This window comes from Callithrix jacchus, chromosome 1 (assembly GCF_049354715.1).
Source record: "Callithrix jacchus isolate 240 chromosome 1, calJac240_pri, whole genome shotgun sequence".
NCBI lineage: Eukaryota > Metazoa > Chordata > Mammalia > Primates > Cebidae > Callithrix > Callithrix jacchus.
This window is the reverse complement of record NC_133502.1, coordinates 67296933-67314949: the sequence shown is the minus strand read 5'-3', so window position 1 is coordinate 67314949 and position 18017 is coordinate 67296933. Positions and strand designations below refer to the sequence as shown.

General features: G+C 41.7%; 1 protein-coding gene across 6 annotated transcripts in view; it reads left to right on the top strand.

The window, feature by feature from the left end:
• Positions 1 to 7577: 7577 nt before the first annotated feature.
• Positions 7578 to 18017, top strand: part of CYSLTR2 (cysteinyl leukotriene receptor 2) — a 52486-nt gene continuing 42046 nt past the window's right edge. For 2 of the 6 annotated variants that reach the window (XM_017971405.4, XM_035297913.3), the window contains exon 1: positions 7578 to 7817. The gene's annotated coding sequence lies outside the window, so the exon portion shown is untranslated. Of the gene's footprint in view, positions 7818 to 11096; positions 11428 to 14399; positions 14489 to 18017 lie in introns of those variants that run through there. The other 4 variants (XM_054253279.2, XM_054253277.2, XM_035297921.3 and 1 more) reach the window with 4 other exon arrangements.

The following is an 18017-nucleotide window of genomic DNA, read 5'->3' as shown; positions in this document are numbered from 1 at the left end:
GAAGGGGGAAAACCAAGTTTATATCTTAAAGTTGGCAAGGTGATTCTTCTCCTTTCTTCATTCATACAACAAATGTGGCAGTCACAATTTAGACAATGGGGTTATCGATACTTAAGCTGTTCTGGTTCTGGCCCACAAGAAGCAGATTTATTATTTTCTACCATGTTATTCAGAGAGGAAAGTGACAGCTTATATCAAGCTTGTTCTTTAAAATATCCTGCTAGGTTTCCCAGGGTTTCATACTTCTAGGCTCCTGATTACTTAGCATATTCAAAACAGCAGAATTTTTTTATGTGCACCAGCAGAAGAAATTGAAAAACACTGACATCCTCGGAACGTGGGAAATCCAGATTTCAGAATGTCTTCTCTACAGCCACATGTTTCCCATCTGTTTGTTTATCCAAAGCAGCCATTGCACTCCACCAGGAGTGAGCTCAGGCTGGCCTCCAGGCAGGGCTGTTTTCCACAGCATCTGCCCCTCCCTACTAGAGCAGAAGGCAGTGCTAGCTGCACCCAGGACTGTCATCCAGAGGAGCATCTGTGAGAAGCAAAGTGAATTGTCTGGTATGGGCAGTTCCTAAGTGGATTCATGACTAATAACCCTTGGTTCCTAATGACCTGGATGAAATAATGCAATTTGCTGGGCATCACCAGCGAGAAGCCATCACCATGCCCGGGCTGTGGAGACACAGGGAGGAGACAGCTTTCTCTAAGCCTGGGGGTCACACTACAGAAGCTGGGGCCACACAGGACACACAGTGCCATCAGAAATGCCACCTGCAGAGCAGATGGGGAGTGATATAGTTAGGCTTTGTGTTCCCACCCAAATCTCATCATGAGTTACAATCCCCACATGTCAAGGGAGAGACCAGGTGGAGGTAATTGAATCACAGGAGTGGTTCCGCCACTGTCTTCTCGTGATAGTGAGTGAGTTTTCACAAGAGCTGATGTTTTATAAGAGACTCTTTCCTCTTTGCTGGGCACTTCTCGCTCCTGCCACCTTGTGGAGAAGGTAACTTCCTACCCTTCAGCTTCCACCATGATTGTAAAGTTCCTGAAATGTGCCCAACAATTACCGAGCTGTAAGTTAGTTAAACCTACCCAGTCTCAGGAAGTTCTTTACAGCAATGTGAGAATGGACTAATAAAGGGAGAAATGCCCTGGCTTTTTTCTCCTTCTTCCACCTTCTCACCTCCCACCAGTGTCAAATCCAGCCAAAAGCTGGCCAATACGGGAATCTGAGCTTTGGGGGTGAGCCCTCACCACACTCTATAGAGAGTAGAACAGGGGAGAGGTGAGGAAGGAAACTAAGCCTGCCTGGTGTGCCCACGAGCCTGGGCAGTAAAGGTACCATACAAAATGATCTGGCTTGGAGGTCTTCATCTGGGGTGACATTTTTTTCCCAACCTATCTCCTCTCCTCTGTCCTTGTCCCCAGTCTTCCTCATGCCTATTTTTCAAATTATTTTGAGTCTTCTGCTCCAGCTGGGTCATCTCCTGTCCACAGGTGGGAAAAAAGGAAAGACAGCAGCCCCACTGCAGCCACCACCCACACTGCTAGATGCCTGAGCATGAGCCTGCACTGAGCCATGCCCAGAGTGCAGCCAGTGATACCGCTGCTCCAGCCTTGCATGTGCTCTGCCCAGTGCTTGGCAGATCTCCCTGGCAGGTGCTGTAGCTGTGCCACAGGGCTCTGGCCCTGAGTCTGGCCACCACGTGTGTCATCAGGGAGGACCCTCTCCTTCAGTCATTTACATTAGTGATTAAAGCTATGGCTTTTAACTCAGTCTCAACTCAGGGTAGGCAGAAATATTTTGATAGCTCACTTGCCATTTTTCTCGAGATGTCCTTCTTCTCTCACCCGCTGTGTGAAACTTACTGTTTGCAAACTCCTTTTTACATTCTATTAGTAAAACTAACCTGGAGCCTAGATTAGGGAAAAGCTGCATGCATATGAGGGAGAAAATAACAATGAATGTAGTTTATTCTCCCCACTGTGGTGCATCCTGTTGATAGAATATGGGAATATAATTCAATCATTAAAACATTCATGCCGATATGATAAAACACTGTGTTACAGTGTTAATGGGAAAAATGCAGGATGTAAATTTTTGTGAAATGAAGCAACAAATGAGCAAGCAGCCGCTTAGAAAACTATCTGGGAGAGAATGCACTAAAAGCTTGTCTTTTGGGAGATGATACTATGATTGATTTTCATCTGAAGAAATTAAGTTTACTCCAGAGATCCCTTAAGTTCTGGAACTAGTCACCCCTGCAAGTGCCCGAGGGGTGTTTCCAAGACCCTATACCAGCCAGGCTGAAGCAGGACCAGATCATCTCTCAAATCTCCATCCTATGTTCTTGCTTGGCCACCTATTGCCTGGAGTGAGGGCCATAGAAGTGGGAGTGGAGAAACACTTGCCTGCCCAGACTGAGCCACGGAATACAGGGAGCCAGCCTGAAGGTCCAGTCAAGCAGTGCTCAGACCCACTGCTAGGATTTAGAAGAAAGCAGAAGGGGATGATGAGCCATTGCAGATTTTAAACTAAGCTGGTGAGTTTAGTTTCTTCTGTACCATGAGTTTTGTGAAGGTTCTAATTCTGTGGTCTTTTTCCAGAATGCTACGTTCTTAATCACTAACTTGCCTTAAGTGACTTGACTAATTAGTACCCTTAGTATGGGAAAGGCCTTACATGAGTAGCGGGAAATTTCCTGAGGATTTCTGAGAAAAGGTGAGCTGAAAGAAAGGGAAGGATCTGAGAGGGGAGAGAAGAGTGTGAACATAGCTTTGGCCCCTTCTCCAGGTTTATTCTGTCAGCAGCAAAACCAAACTCTGCAAAACATTTCAAAGAGGTTTATTCTGAGTCAAGATGAGTGACCACGGCCCAGGGAATAAACCCAAGAAATCATGACTAATGGGTTCCAAGGTAGTCAGACTGTAACTCTTGTTTTAAGCATTTCAAGGAAGCGGAAGCTACAGGCAAAGTTGTAAATCGATACACGGAAGTTATACATTGGTTCAGCCCCAAAAGGCGGGATATCTTCAATTAGGTCATAGGTGAGATCAAAGATTCTTTCATTTGTAATTGGTTAAAAAAGTTCTATGTAAAAACTTGGAGTCAGCATAAAGAATGTTTAAGTGAAAGGAAGGCAGTTTGCTGGTCAGAGTCAGGTTATAAGAGCAAGACACATATATATTGGGTCAAAATGACATGTTTAGCAAGATTGATGGTCTGTAGATATGACTCATCTCCAGGCCTTTTTGGAAAGAATTTTTAGTACAGAGAAAGGTCAGAGTTTAGTACTCAATGCTCTCCACAAAGACTGCTCTGCCTGAACCCTATGATATAAATCATGCCATGGGACATGGGTCTGCTCCTCCCCAAGGGCCATTGGCTGGGTCTCTTAGGGTCCAAACCAGAATCTCCTGATTCTCATTCTCATACAATATTATGTAAGGAAAAACTCCCTTTTGGAAAAAATCCCTTTTGGAATTCTTAATTTGGCAATCTTCCAATTTTCTTAACATACTAAAATAAATATCTGATAGGCCTGGCATGGTAGCTTATGCCTGTAATCCCAGCACTTTGGGAGGCCAAGGTGGGCGGATCACGAGGTCAGGAGTTCGAGACAAGCCTGACCAACGTGGGGAAACCCTGTCTCTATTAAAAATACAAAAAAATAGATGGGCTTGGTGGCAGGCATCTGTAATCTCTGCTACTCAGGAGGCTGAGGCAGGAGAATTGATTAAACCCGGGAGGCAAAGGTTGCAGTGAGCTGAGATCACACCACTGAACTCCAGCCTGGGGCAACAAAGTGAGACTTTATCTCAAAAAAAAAAAAAAAATACTTGATAAAGAGGTAAGTGTGTATGCATGTGTGTGTAGGGGGATGCCAGGGAGGTTGGGGAGAGGGTGTCATGTGACCCACACACTGCACAGTGCTCTGGCTACTTCCTCCTGCAACTCTGATTTGACTGGAGTGGACATTAATGCCCAGTCCAGCCTCATCTCCTCTCCAGAGAGCTGACACTGCTTGGGAAGCTGAATTGTTCTTTTTGAAGGGAGAATTACATTTGAGAGATTGAAAATTCAAACAAAGTAAAAAGAATGCAAGGTCACTATGAATTAGTTAAGACTACTGCATGTGTTATGGCAAATGTATCACTTTCTCCCTGAATTTTAGGTTCCCTTGATTGGAGAAGGTAGATATGGATGAGTTCCCTAGGGCTGCCATAACAAAGAACTACAAACTTAATGGCTTAAATTAAAGCAACAGAAATCTATTCTCTCACAGTTCTGTAGGGCGGAAATCAGAAATCAAGATGCTAGCAGGGCTACGCTCTCTCTGGAGGCTCTAGGGGTCCTTCATTGCTTCACCAGTTCTAGAGGCTCCAGGTGTTCCTTGGCTTGCAGCTCTAATCACTTCACATGGCCTTCTCCCCTATGTGAGTTTGTTGACACTCCTTTGTCATCTCTCTTACAAGGATACATGTGATTGCATTTTGGGCCCACCTAAAAACACAAAATAAACTCCTTTCCTCAAGATCCTTAATTAACTGCCATTTGTGCCACATAAGATCACATTTACAGAATCCAGGATTTGAATATGGGCATGTCTTTGGTGCCAATGTCTAGCCCACTATACTAGGTAATTCTTTTCTCTGTCTTATCACGGAACAGGCCCTCCTGCACATAAAGTTGGTGGCTTTCTAAATTCCATGAGTTTTCAAATTTTGTTTCCATTCTTCCTCTTTCTTAATGACCTAAATAGAAATATGATTCACGTTGACTTTTTCCTTTGTATTTAATCTTGCACTATGAAAACAAACTTCTGTCTCTGATGCCCTACCAACTTATTAGTGTTTCTGATCTTTTAAAAATCACAGGTGTGTGTTTACAAGAACATACCCTCTAGACTTAAGCTTATGTCTCTAAAAGCCTTGTGGCTGGTACATTAGGGTAATCAGCAAGAAACTAGTCCTGTTTCTCTTCAACTCACTTTGTCAACTGAGAACAAACTTGGAGATCTCCTACAAAACTGGAGTTGATGCTCATCTCTTGATTACTTCTACAGGCCTTTGAGAGTTCCAGAGAAGTTCTCTGTGTGCTCTATACATTAAACATACTGCCATGTTTTCCTTTAAATCATCAAGAGCAGCACATTGGATAATGTGTTTATTCCTTTCTCTGCTCCTTAGGATTATTTTCCTTTTAAAGTCATAGACCCTTCCCCATCTACTCTAAAAGAATGATTTCATGTTCCCTCCTGACACTTCTGGTTAAAATGACACTGCATCTCCTTATATCATCTGTCCAAATTGTACAAAGAAAGAGTGTCTACTGGGCACTCTTCAGCAAAGTTACTGCCTATAAAGTGCTTAGAGATCCCAGGCTGTCCTAAAAAATAAAAGAAAGTCTTGAATAGGTTTCTCCTTTCTCTGAGGTTTACAGATTCAGAAGCAGGGGGTGGGGAGAAAGCATTTCCCTCATTATCTTTCGAATATTCTTGAAGCATATTCTGCTCCCTGAAAACCCGATATTCAAAAGTTAGCTCTGGGAGTAGGATTGATTTTTTTCACTTTGTTTATTCTAAATTTTTCAATTAATTAATTTTCTTTTTCTGAGGCAGTCTTGCTCTGACACCTAGGCTGGAGTGCAATGGTGTGATCCCAGCTCACTGCAGCCACAACCTCTCCATCTCAAGCAATCCTCACACTTCAGCTTCCTGAGTAGTAGAGACTATAGACACATGCCACCATGCCCGGCTAATGTTTTTTTTTTTTTTTTTTTTAAGAGATGGGGTCTTACTGTGTTGCTCAGGCTGCTCTCAAACTCTGGGACTCAAGAGATTTTCCTGCCTCAGCTTCCCAAAGTGCTGGGGTTATAGCAGTGAGCCACTGCATCCAGCCCACTTTATTTATTTTAATGAGATGAACATTAGTCAATTAATTAAGTTTTTTTTATACAGTCTCACTCAGTTGCCCAGGCTGGAGTGCAGTGGCGCAATCTTGGCTCACTGCAACCTCCACCTTCTGGGTTCAAGTGATTCTCCTGCCTCAGCCTCCCAAGTAGCTGGGACTACAGGCATGCACCACCACGCCCAGCTAATTTTTGTATTTTAAGTAGATATGGAGTTTTACCATATTGGCCAGGTGGGTTTCAATCTCCTGACCTCATGATTTGCCTATCTTGGCCTCTCAAAGTGCTGGAATTACAGGTGTGAGCCACTGTGCCAGCCAATTGGGCTTTTATTGGAGGAGAATGAATATCTATGGTGATTGCTTGTAGAATTAAATGTTGTTTCAAGCTTTTTGCCCCCTAAAGATGAGAATGATAATATAATATGTGTAGACTGTGAGTTCCGTGAGTTCTAATTGAGATAAATAAAATATTAGAAATAGGATCCCAGGCCCAGGAAGAACCTTGTCTTCAGAGGAGCAACCTTGGTCCCAGCCCCTCTCCACAGCTGCATGAAGAAGCTGCACAGAAAACCCTCACCCTCACCCCCAGTTCTGGAGTGTGAAGGTAAGATCTACATCGTCCTGGTGATAGTCATTGTTGGAGAACTCTGGGACATGCAGGAAATAGATCCAGGGCCTCTTCCTTTTTATTGACACAGCAGCAGCAGTTTGGAGCTTTCCAGGAAGACCTACTTTTTATTTCCCCCAAGTTTCAATATTTGGGGCACTTGTGGGAACTAGAGATGGGGTGAGGTTTGGCTCTTGGCACTAGGCTAGAGTTGGGCTTGAAAGGGATGGGGAAGGGCGCTAGAATCAGTGGTCTTCAGAGTTGAAGGAGATCTTGGGTGAGGGGATAGCAAGAACCAGGGCCTGTCTTTCCCATGGCCATGGGGCAGCAGAAGGCACAAGGAGAACAGCGTATGTAGGGCTGTGTTGGAGATGGTTAGGGAGCTCTCCAGACCCTGCTCTGGGTTCCAGGCCTGGTGTGACAGTGACTAGCTGTGTGCCATGACCACGCTGCTCAACAAGTCTGTGCCTCTGTTTCTTCATGGGTGTCATGAAGGGACTGGACTCCCTGTTTGTTTAGGTCTGTTCAGTTCCAGCGAACGAACTACAAACAAGCAAAAAAACCAAGCCTGCCTTGTTTATTTTCAAGAAAGCATTTGCTAATTTCTTTCCAATACAGCCAGTTCCCTTATTTACCATTTTGTGCTCCTCTCAGGCCCCAAAATAGTGCTTTTTATTTTTAGAGATAAGCAAATAGTTCAGTTTGACTGGAGCATGGGAAGAAAGTGGGAAAGCAACTGATAGGAATAGAACTTGAAAGGAAATCTGGGGTTGGACTATGAAGGCCAAATTACTCCTAGACGTGGGCATAAGAACACATTGTCCTGGTGCCATTCTTTGACCAGAGAGAACTAGCCCCTTGGGACAGAAAAGGGCTGAATGAGGACCAGACACAGATTAGAGCTCTCCCTGATCCTCATCCAACCCCTTTCTTGACCCGAGGGGGCTGGGAGTCTGTGGGGCTAAGGGACACTTCCTTGTTTGTACTGTGCTCTGGATACTTGGGAAGTCCCCAGCCAAATGTCCTCAAATGCTATGAGCTGTTCCCTAGTTGCATCAGAGCATAAAGTTTGTATAGCCCTACGTCCTACAGGTGGCCAAGAGCAGCTGCTTTCAGGCATTGGGGACAAGGACATGAGGGCTAGAATTCCCCATGCCTAAGTGTGGAGCTCCTCATACGTGGGAGGGAGCTGGGAGTGGGAAGAGGACGAGGACAGCTGCAGGCTTTACCAGCTCTTCTGAGGTGGCCACATTCCAGCCCAGACCTCAAACACAAAGGAGTCTGAGAAGTGAGTACAAATGTATAGTATGGGGATCTGACAATTTAGAAATGAATATTTAATGCTACAAAAAAGTAGTGATGGTGGGCAGGGCATGGTGGCTCAGGCCTATAATCCTAGCACTTTGGAAGGGTGAGGTGGGCAGATTAAAAGGTCACGAGTTTGAGACCAGCCTGGCCAATATGGTGAAACCCCGTCTCTACTAAAAATACAAAAATTAGCTGGGCATGGTGGCGCGTGCCTGTAGTCCCCGCTACTCAGGAGGCTGAGGCAGGAGAACTGCTGGAACCCAGGAGGTGGAGGTTGCCGTGAGCTGAGATCGTGCCACTGCACTCCAGCCTGGGCAACAGAGCAAGACTCCATCTCGGGGGAAAAAAAAAAAAGAGTAGTGCTAGTGATAAGCTCTACAAAACAGACTACAGCAGAGTTAGGGGGAGTATATGTGTGGATAACTATTTTAGAAAGGGAGGCCAGTGAAGTCTTGTGGGAGGTAGTGGCCCTTAAGTAGAGAGTTAAGTGGAGTGAGGAAGACAGGGCAAAGGCATCTCAGCACAGGGACTTGGACCAGCAGCAGGGAAGGCCATGTGGCTAGGGTCATACATGCATAAGAAGGGCCAATCAGGTTGGGCTTTTGCAGATCATGGTAAAGATTTTTATTTTGAATAATGTGTGTGCTCCTTTTTACCAGCCATGAATGCTATCCATTTGTTTATGTGATTAACTCATCAAAGTTTATAAAAGTTATTTATTACTCTTTAAGGAAGAGAGGTGTTTATTTTGAGAATCGTGGGAAGTCACTGCAGGGTTTTTAAGCAAGGGAATGAACGATATGACCTGCTCTTTAAAAGCATCACTGTAGCGCAGTAGAGCAGTGAGAGTAGAAACAGGAAAGCAATTAGGGTGTTACTGTAGCGTTCTTTTTCCTTTTTCTTTTCTTTTGAGACAGAGTCTCACCCTGTCCCCCAGGCTAAAATGCAGTGGCACGATCTCGACTCATTGCGACCTCTGCCTCCCGGGTCTAGCAATTCTCCTGCCTCAGCCTCCCAAGTAGCTGTTATTACAGGCACCTGCCACCTTGCCCATCTAATTTTTGTATTTTTAGTAGAGATGAGATTTCACCATCTTGGTCAGCCTGGTCTCAAACTCCTGACCTCAGGTGATCCACGGACCTCAGCCTCCCAAAGTACTGGGATTACAGGCTGTGCCTGGCCCTCTTTTTCTTTTTTTTTTTTTTTGCTTTTAATATTGATGTCAGTATTTCTTTTTTTTTTTTTTTAATTTTTATTTATTTATTTATTTATTTTTTTTTAGGGAAAAAGAGAAAAAGAAGGGGAAAAAAAGAAAAAGAGGGAAAAAGGAATATTACTTCATTCCTAAAATGGGTTTCAATAATGGCCGATCAATATTTTGAGTGTTTAAAGTGGTTAATGCATATTTTATGTGTTTAAAATGGAGACCTCTGTTGTGTTTATTTGTTCTGGTTCTGAGTTCAAGTCCTGGATATCTTATCAATTTGTTGTCTCGTTGAATCTAAATCTCATTATGTGTCTTATGTATCTGGGTGTTAAGATCTCTTATTGTTGTATTAATCCTTTTACCCTTGCATCCTTGTAGCTTTGAAATCTATTTTATTAAGTGTGAGAATTGCAACTCCTGCTTTTTATTTATTTATTTTTGCTCTCCATTTGGTTGGTGAGCTTTTTTCCATCCCCTTGTTTTGAGTCTTTGTATATCTTTAGATATATCGTTAGATTTTGTGGATAATGAATATTTTGTGTGTTTAAAATGGAGAGCCCTATTGAGTTTATTTGTTCTGGATCTTAGTTCCAGTCCCGGATATCGTTATCAATTTTCTGTCTCGTTGAATCTAAATCTCATTATGGGTCTTATGTATCTGGGTGTTAAGATCTCTTATTATTACATTAATCCTTTTATCCTTGTATCCTTGTAGCTTTGAAATCTATTTTGTCAAATGTGAAAATTGCAACTCCTGCTTATTTATTTATTTTTGCTCTCCATTTGGTTGGTACGTTTTTTTTTTTTCCAACCCTTTATTTTGAGTCTATGTATATCTTTGGATATACCGTTAGATTTTGTCTGTATCTTTTGATTGGGAGGTTTGGTCGATTTAAATTTAGGGTTGCTGCCGTTTGATATTAACTGGCTATTTTGTCCTTTCATTGATAAAAATTCTTCTTTATGTTAATGCTCTTTACTTTTTGGTGTATTTTTAGAAAGGGTCATACTGGTTGTTCCTTTCTGTGTATAGTGCTTCTTTTAGAAGTTCTTGTAAAGCAGGCCTGGTGGTAATAAAATCTCTGAGTACTTGCTTGTTCCTAAAAATTTTTATTTTTCCTTCAAATGTAAAGCTTAAATTGGCAGGATATGAAATTCTGGGCTGAAAGTTCTGTTGATTAAGTATATTGAATATTGGCCCCCACTCTCTTCTAGCTTGTAGGGTTTCCGTTGAGAGATCTGCTGTAAGCCTAATAGGCTTACCTTTATGGGTAACTTGATCTTTCTCTCTGGCTGCCCTTAATATTTTCTCCTTCGTTTCGATCTTGGTGAATCTGACGATTATGTGCCTTGGGGTTGGTCTTCTTGAGGAATATCTTTGTGGTGTTCTCTGTATTGCCTGGGGTTGAATAGTGTCCTGCTTTGCTAAATTAGGAAAATTTTCCTGGATAATGTCCTGGAGAGTATTTTCCAGCTTGAATTCATTCTCTCCGTCACATTCAGGTACACCAATCAAGCGTATATTAGGTCTTTTCACATAGTCCCATATTGCTTGGAGACTTTGCTCATTCCTTTTTATCCTTTTTTCTCTATTCTTGTCTTGTTGTGTTGTTTCATTAAGTTGATCTTCGACCTCTGATACCCTTTCTTCTGCTTGATCCATTCGGCTGTTTAAGCTTGTACATGTTTCACTAAGTTCTCGTGTTGTATTTTTCAACTCCATAAGTTCATTTGTATTCCTCTCTATATTGTCTATTCTTTTCAACATTTCATCTAATCTTTTTTCCAAGTTTTTAGTTTCTTTACATTGGGTTAGAACAAGTTCCTTTAACTCCCAGAAGTTTCTTATCATCCACCTTTTAAAGCCTACTTCAGATATTGGAACACAATCCTTTTCCATCAGGGCTTGTTCCGTTACTGATGAGTCCTTTTCCATCAGGGCTTATTCTGCTGCTGATGAGTCCTTTTCCATCAGGGCTTGTTCTGTTGCTGATGGGTTCTGATTTTGAGTATACTCGGCCTTCTTAGGCTGTTTTTTTCCCTTCATTGTAGATGAACCGCCTTTCTAATTAGTTTTCTGAGTCGACGTCCGACTTATTGATTCCCAGTGTTGGGATCCGAGCAACCCACTGTGGCAGCCTAAATAGCAGCGGTAAGACTGATGGTGCTCTTCTGCCCAGGAATCTCTGGTCTGGCTTCCTTCTTGAGTCCGCAACAAGCGGCTCTGACTTCCCAGAGCTCCAAACTCCGGTCAGTAGGGGAAGCAGTCCCGTTGGCTCTGCATGAAGAGCTGCTGCGCCGAGACGCCGGCAAAACCACTGCGGCGGCCACAAGAGTCGTGCTAGCGACCCGTGGGGCTCCTCCACTGGGAATCGGCTGATCGGTGAGTGACGAAAATTTGTCTAAAAGTGTGGCGTCGTCTCGTTCTCTGGGCTTTCACTGGGAGCTACAATCCTGAGCTGTTAGTGGTCGGCCATCTTGGATTGATCTCCCGGCCCTCTTTTTCTTAAGACTTTTAGTTAATTTTTGAAAACTATTTATCTCTAAAAATTGGGGTAAAATATATATGACATAAATGTTACCATTTTAACTGTTTTTTTTTTAAAGTGTACAGTTCAGTGGCATGAAATACATTTACAGTATTTTACAACCATCACCAACATCCATCTCCAGAACTTGTTTCATCTTACAAAACAGTTTTCTTTAAACACCACCTCACTATTTCCCTCTGCTAAAAGATAAACTGCAGCACACTAAGATTTTAAAGACTTTATTGGCGCAGACAGCAATTTATTAATTGGGTAGTGCCAAGGAGTCAAGATGAAGCCTTTTATGGGGTGAATGCAGAAGCAAGCTGAAGAATATTTGATTGGTTAAAGAGCAGTGTGGGGGAGTATTGGCAATATTAAGTCTTCCAATCCATGAATATAGGATGTCTCTCTATTTATTCATGTATTCTTTGTTTTGTTTCATTTGTATATCTTTAATTTCTTTCAGCAATGTTTTGTGCTTTTCAGCATACAGTCTTTCACTTTCTTAGGTGAATTTCTAAGTTTATCTTTAAAGATATTTTTAATTTAAAAAAATTATAACTTTTAATTGGCCAGTAATAATTGCACATATTTATGGGGTACAGTGTGATATTTTGATATATGTATACAATATATAATTAGGGTATTTAGCATATTCACCACCTTAAACATTTGGCATTTATTTTTGAAAATATTCACAGTTTGCTTATCTAGCTATTTGAAAATGTACAATAAATTGTTGTTTATTGCAGTCACCCTACAGTGCTGTAGAACACTACAACTTATTCCTCTTATCTAGATGTCCATCGATCAACTTTTGTGTCTGTTAATCAAACTCTGTTTATCTCTCCCTGCCTCCTCCCATTCCCAGCCTCTGGTAACCACTATTCTACTCTCTACTTCTGTAAGGTCGACTATTTTATCTTCCATTTATGAGTGAGAATATGCAGTATTTATCTTTCTGTTCCTGGCTTATTTCACTTAACATAATGTCTTCCAAGCTCATCCATGTTGCCACAGATGACAGAATTTAGTTCTTTTTAAATCAATAAATAGTATTCAATCAGGAATATATGACGCAATTTTCATCCATCTTTCTGTTGATGAACATTCAGGGTGATCCCATATCTTGGCTATTGTGAATAGTGCTACAATAAACATGAGAGTGCAGAGATCTCAACAAGATCCAGTAATTCTACTACTGAGGATATATCCAAAGTATGCTATTCGTTTTGATGCTATTGTAAACACAATAGTTTCCTTACTTTCTTTTTTTGGCTTATTATTAGTGATACAAATGCAGCTCATTTTTGTGTATTGATTTCCTATCCTGCAACTTCGCTCAATTTGCTTATTAGTTCTATTGGTTTTTTTGTATGTGCATGTGTGGAATCTATAGGTTTTGCTACATATAAGATTTTATCATTTGCAAACAGAGATCACTTTACTTATTTATTTCTGATTTGGATCTCTTTAATTTATTATTTTATTTTATTTTTTTGAGACAGAGTCTTGCTCTGTCACCAGGCTGAGAGTCTTGCTCTGTCACCAGGCTGTAGTGCAATAGTGCGATCTTGGCTCATAGCAACCTCCGCTTCCCTAGTTCAAGTGATTCTCCTGCCTCAGACTCCCAAATAGCTGAAACTACAGGTGCACGCCACCATGCCCAGCTAATTTTTGTATTTTTAGCAGAGACGGGGTTTCGCCATTTTGGCCAGGATGGTCTCAATCTCTTGACATTGTGATCCGCCCGTCTCGGCCTCCCAAAGTGCCAGGATTAAAGGCGTGAGCCACCACACCCTGCGTTGTTTTTCTTGCCTAATATTAATGAAGCTTTCTACCCAATAAATGAGGATTTGAACAGTGATGGGGAGGTGCGTAATGGTTGGATTTGGGACATATTTTATGGGCAGAACAAATGAAATTTGTTAGCTCACAGGTGGGCAGTGGAAGAAAGAGAAGTTAGAAGAGACTTCTAGGTTTATGGACAGATTGACTAGCTAAATTACTGTGGTACCATTTGCTTAGTTGGGGTAGATGGGGAGATGCAGGACTGAGGGGGAAAAGAAAAGCTCTATCTGGGCCACACTAAATTTGGCCATGATTGTGGATCAGATAGATAAAAGCAAGAGAAGAAGGAGGGAAGAAGTCAGAACACAGACCTCTGGGGAAAGCTCACATGTAGAAAAGAGATGGAAGAGGAGGCATCAGAAAGAGACGCAAAGACGAGCAACATGAGGGGTAGAAAAAGAACAAGGAACGTAACAGAAATGAAAAAGTTTCAGGAAAGTGGCAATGGTCAACTATGCAAACAAGAGGGGAAGGAAGGTGAGGACTGAGAAAGGATCTTTTATGTGAACAATGAGGAGGAGGTTATTGGTGACCTCTGACAGAACATTTTCAGCGGAGTGGATAAGGTCTCTGCCTGAAAGCAAGTGAGTTGAAAATGCAAGTGAGTGAGGGAAGTGCTTTAAACAAGTCTAGAGTGCTGTGTGAGGCAATGTGGCTATTACCGTTGCCACAGCAACAGAAACCATTTAGGAGAACTAAAAGCTACTGAAAACCCCTGACTCTAACCCATCATATCCGCTTGATCTCTTGTGAAAGATAATGATAAAAACCAGTCATTAGAGGGGCAGGGCAATTTTAAGTTTCTTCTTTTTAGACATAGCCCCTAATGAAATCCTCCCCCTTCTTGAGAAGGGAACTTGCACTGACATCTACACTGGCTTCTAAAAAGCACAGATGACCTGCTATACTTCCTGACTTTCTTGCTATTGGTTGGCACCATTCATAAACATACTTTGCTGTTTTACTTTTCTTTGAAATGAGCAAGCTGAATTACGTGGAGGAGAAAGGCAGGAGAGATAGAGGCAGCAGAAGCCAGGGCGGCTGAAACACAGAGACCTTCAGGTGGGCATTTTAATCTTTGTTTTGTTAATTCATTGTTGAGAATCAAGCCTTGATGATCACTTAATAATCAGAGGAGTAATTTTTGAAAAGTAAATTTGTTTTGTTCTACTATAAATGTTATTTTCCTATCATGTACATGGTAGTTTAAAAAATACTGTAGAAGTACAAAAATGTTGAAGGAAGCAAAATTCTCCACCAAGATAAATTCTAAAATTCTCCACCAAAATTCTCCACCTCTATTGATATTTTGGGGGTTTTCCCTTTGTGTGTGTGTATGCACATAAAACTTTAATAGGCAAGTTTATATTCATTTCCTCTATTTCAGTCTATGATTTTTACATGTTGCTGTGAATTCTTTGTAATCATAAATTAAAGCTGTGACATAATGTTGCATCGAGGAACTTTACTATACTTCCTCCATTTTTGGCTATATACATTTTTCATAGTTTCGGTCCTTTTATTATATAAGATATACTTTTTCATTCAGGGTCTTGTTTTAGGGGTAGAAGTTAAATTTGAGGACATATATTTCAATGGATTTGCTTAGAGCCACAATGAGAGTGAAAGAATGTGTGAGATCATGAGTGTATAATCTTTTCCTTACCCCACTGGGACCATAATCAGTGTTTCTCAACTCTGGCTGCACATTTAGCCAGAATCACCAGACTCTGAGGAGATTAGAAAATTACCCCTAGAATAATTGAAGCTTAACTTTTGGAGATCAGCCAGTCATCTGCAGTATTTTGTCTTGTTTTCCAGAAACTTCTCAGGTGGGTCTAATGAGTGGTCAGAATAAAAACAGATGACCTAGGTCATTCAAAATATTTTTCTGTCTCTGACATATACCTGAGAGTAATGTGTATCAGGAGAAAGGGAGTTATAATTTTAGGCAAGCCAACTAAATCTCCCTCTCAACATGACATAAATAGTGCAAATTATAAAATGATTTGTGGGAAACATAAGACTTCTAGAGATTTCTATTATCTACCTCAGCCACATAAACTGTTGAGATGAGAATCTACTTGAGTTTCAATTTACTAATGTTTTAAAGAGGTGGATTTGTTTCCAGTGTTTCGGTGGTTGCAAGTTAGAGAAGTTAAGGCTGTAGTATGTTCTAAATGTGTCTGAATCATGCCCATATCTGCTAGAATCTGCCAAGGCAACCAGGCTTTTTTTCTTTTGCAAACTCCTTTTTTTTTTGAGACAGAGTTTTGCTCTTGTTGCCTAGGCTGGAGTGCAATGGCACAATCTTGGCTCACCGAAACCTCCGCCTCCTGGGTTCAAGTGATTCTCCTGCCTCAGACTCCCGAGTAACTGGGATTACAGGCATGTGCCACGATGCCCAGCTAATTTTTTGCGTTTTTAGTAGAGACGGGGTTACTCCATGTTGGCCAGGCTAGTCTCAAACTCCTGACCTCAGGTGATCCAACCGCCTCAGCCTCCCAAAATGCTGGGATTACAGGCATGAGCCACCACGCCTGGCACTTTTTCAAACTCTTTAAGATTAAACGCAAGGTGGGCATTTAATGGCTGGCCAGTCACACTGCGGGCATAGTGAAGATCAATGGGATTGGATTTGGAGGCAGGAGGTGGCTCACTCTGGCTTTTAGGAGCCCCATAGACGTGGCACTTACCTTTTCTGGACCCCACGTCCTCAGGAGGAAAGTGGACAGAGTTTATTCCCGGGCTGTATTATGGTTTCTCTCATTGGGGGCTGAAAACAGCCAGAACAGCTAAACTACATTGAAGCATTTGCTGTTCCACTCCTAGCCTACTGCAGGCCAGAATCATCCCAACTTGATCAACAGTGTGTTAATTAAACTTCTTCTTATTTTGACTCAGTGGAAAACACCTGCTTAGTACCTTCTTTAATGAATGTAAACATTCACACAGTACTGTTTACAAAACACAAATCAGTGCCTGCATCAGTTCATTTGATCTATTTATATGCATCAGTTCATTTGACCCACATACTAGCCGTAAGAACTGGAGGGTGTGATTCTTATTTTAAAGATGATAAAGATGAGACCCAGAGAACATAGGATCTTTCCCAGGTGGAACGAGAACTGGTCAAATCTGGTTGAGCCCAGGGCACACAGTCTCTTTTTTTTTTTTTTTTTTTTTTGAGACAAGAGTCTCACTCCATCACCAGGCTCCAGGCTGGAGTGCAGTGGCGCTACCTTTGCTCACTGCAACTTCCGCCTCCCAGGTTCAAGTAATTCTCCTGCCTCAGCCTCCCAAGTAGCTGGGACTATAGGCACGCACCACCACGCCCAGCTAATTTTTTTGTATTTTTAGTAGAGACAGGGTTTCACCATGTTGGCCAGGATGGTCTCGATCTCTTGACCTCGTGATCCGCCTGCCTCGGCATCCCAAAGTGCTGGGATTACAGGCATGAGCCACCATGCCTGGCCTTTCTTACAACTTAAATAATAGCTACTGTGCAAAATTGGTTAAACAAATTTCGTAGTGTTTATATAATTGGATACTCTGTAGCCAGTCAGATCATGACATTGATGTTATTAGTTGCCAAAGAAAGGTGATCATGACACAGAAATAAGAAAACAGCAAGGTACAAAACAACACTCATTTTGTTTAAAAATATTTTTATATATTTCAAGAAAAAAAGCATATATGCAAAATTTTAGATATGTCTGGTTGGTGATAAACTTTGCAATTTCAGTTTATTTCAGTTTGTATTACATTGCAATTTTTTTTTTTTACCATAAACATGTACTACTTGTGTAATAAAAATAAATAGAATTGTTCATACCTTTCTGATTGGCTCTTCTCCAGATGAAATAGTCCCAACCCCTTTCACTTGGCCACAAAGAAGGCTCCTATTTAATTCTCTGAGTTTTGTATATTATTGTCACAAATAAGTAAAAGGCTGATTAAAAGGCATAATTGAAACTTAAACCCAACCCAGGACCCTTTTAACTCAAAAGCACATGCTTTCATTCATTATATCACCCTGCCTCCCATCTGCCTGGGATCACACAAACAACCCCCGTTTTGGAGGAAAGATGTTATATTTTTTCAGTGTACTCATTATTGTGTATGTGAGTACATGAGGATTAACTTGGGCCTTGTTAGCATTTCCTGTGTGCTCCAGAATCAAGGACTCTTTCTGCTTTTCTATAGTTTGCTCTGTGCACCAGACATCTGAGGCACTCTAGTTCCCCAAGGGTAAGCCTTTAAGATAAAAGCCTCACAAGGGTCAATGGTCTTGGCATGAGAGCAGAAGGCAGCCACAGAAGGTACCTAAATGGTGCACATTAACATCATTTCATAGTAAAAGACCATGGGAGTTCTTTCCCCACGGAAGATTTAATTGTGAGGCATAAAATGACGGCTTTGGAAAGCAGCTTCATTCGCTCATTTATTGATCATTTATCTGAGCACATTCATTTGCCTCACGCTGTGCTGGGGTAAAGCAGCAGACACATGCTTGCCTTCCATGGGCAAACAGTCTGGTGGGTAGGGATAGAAAGGAAGCAACTGCTGCCCCTGGGGTAAGTGCTGGACA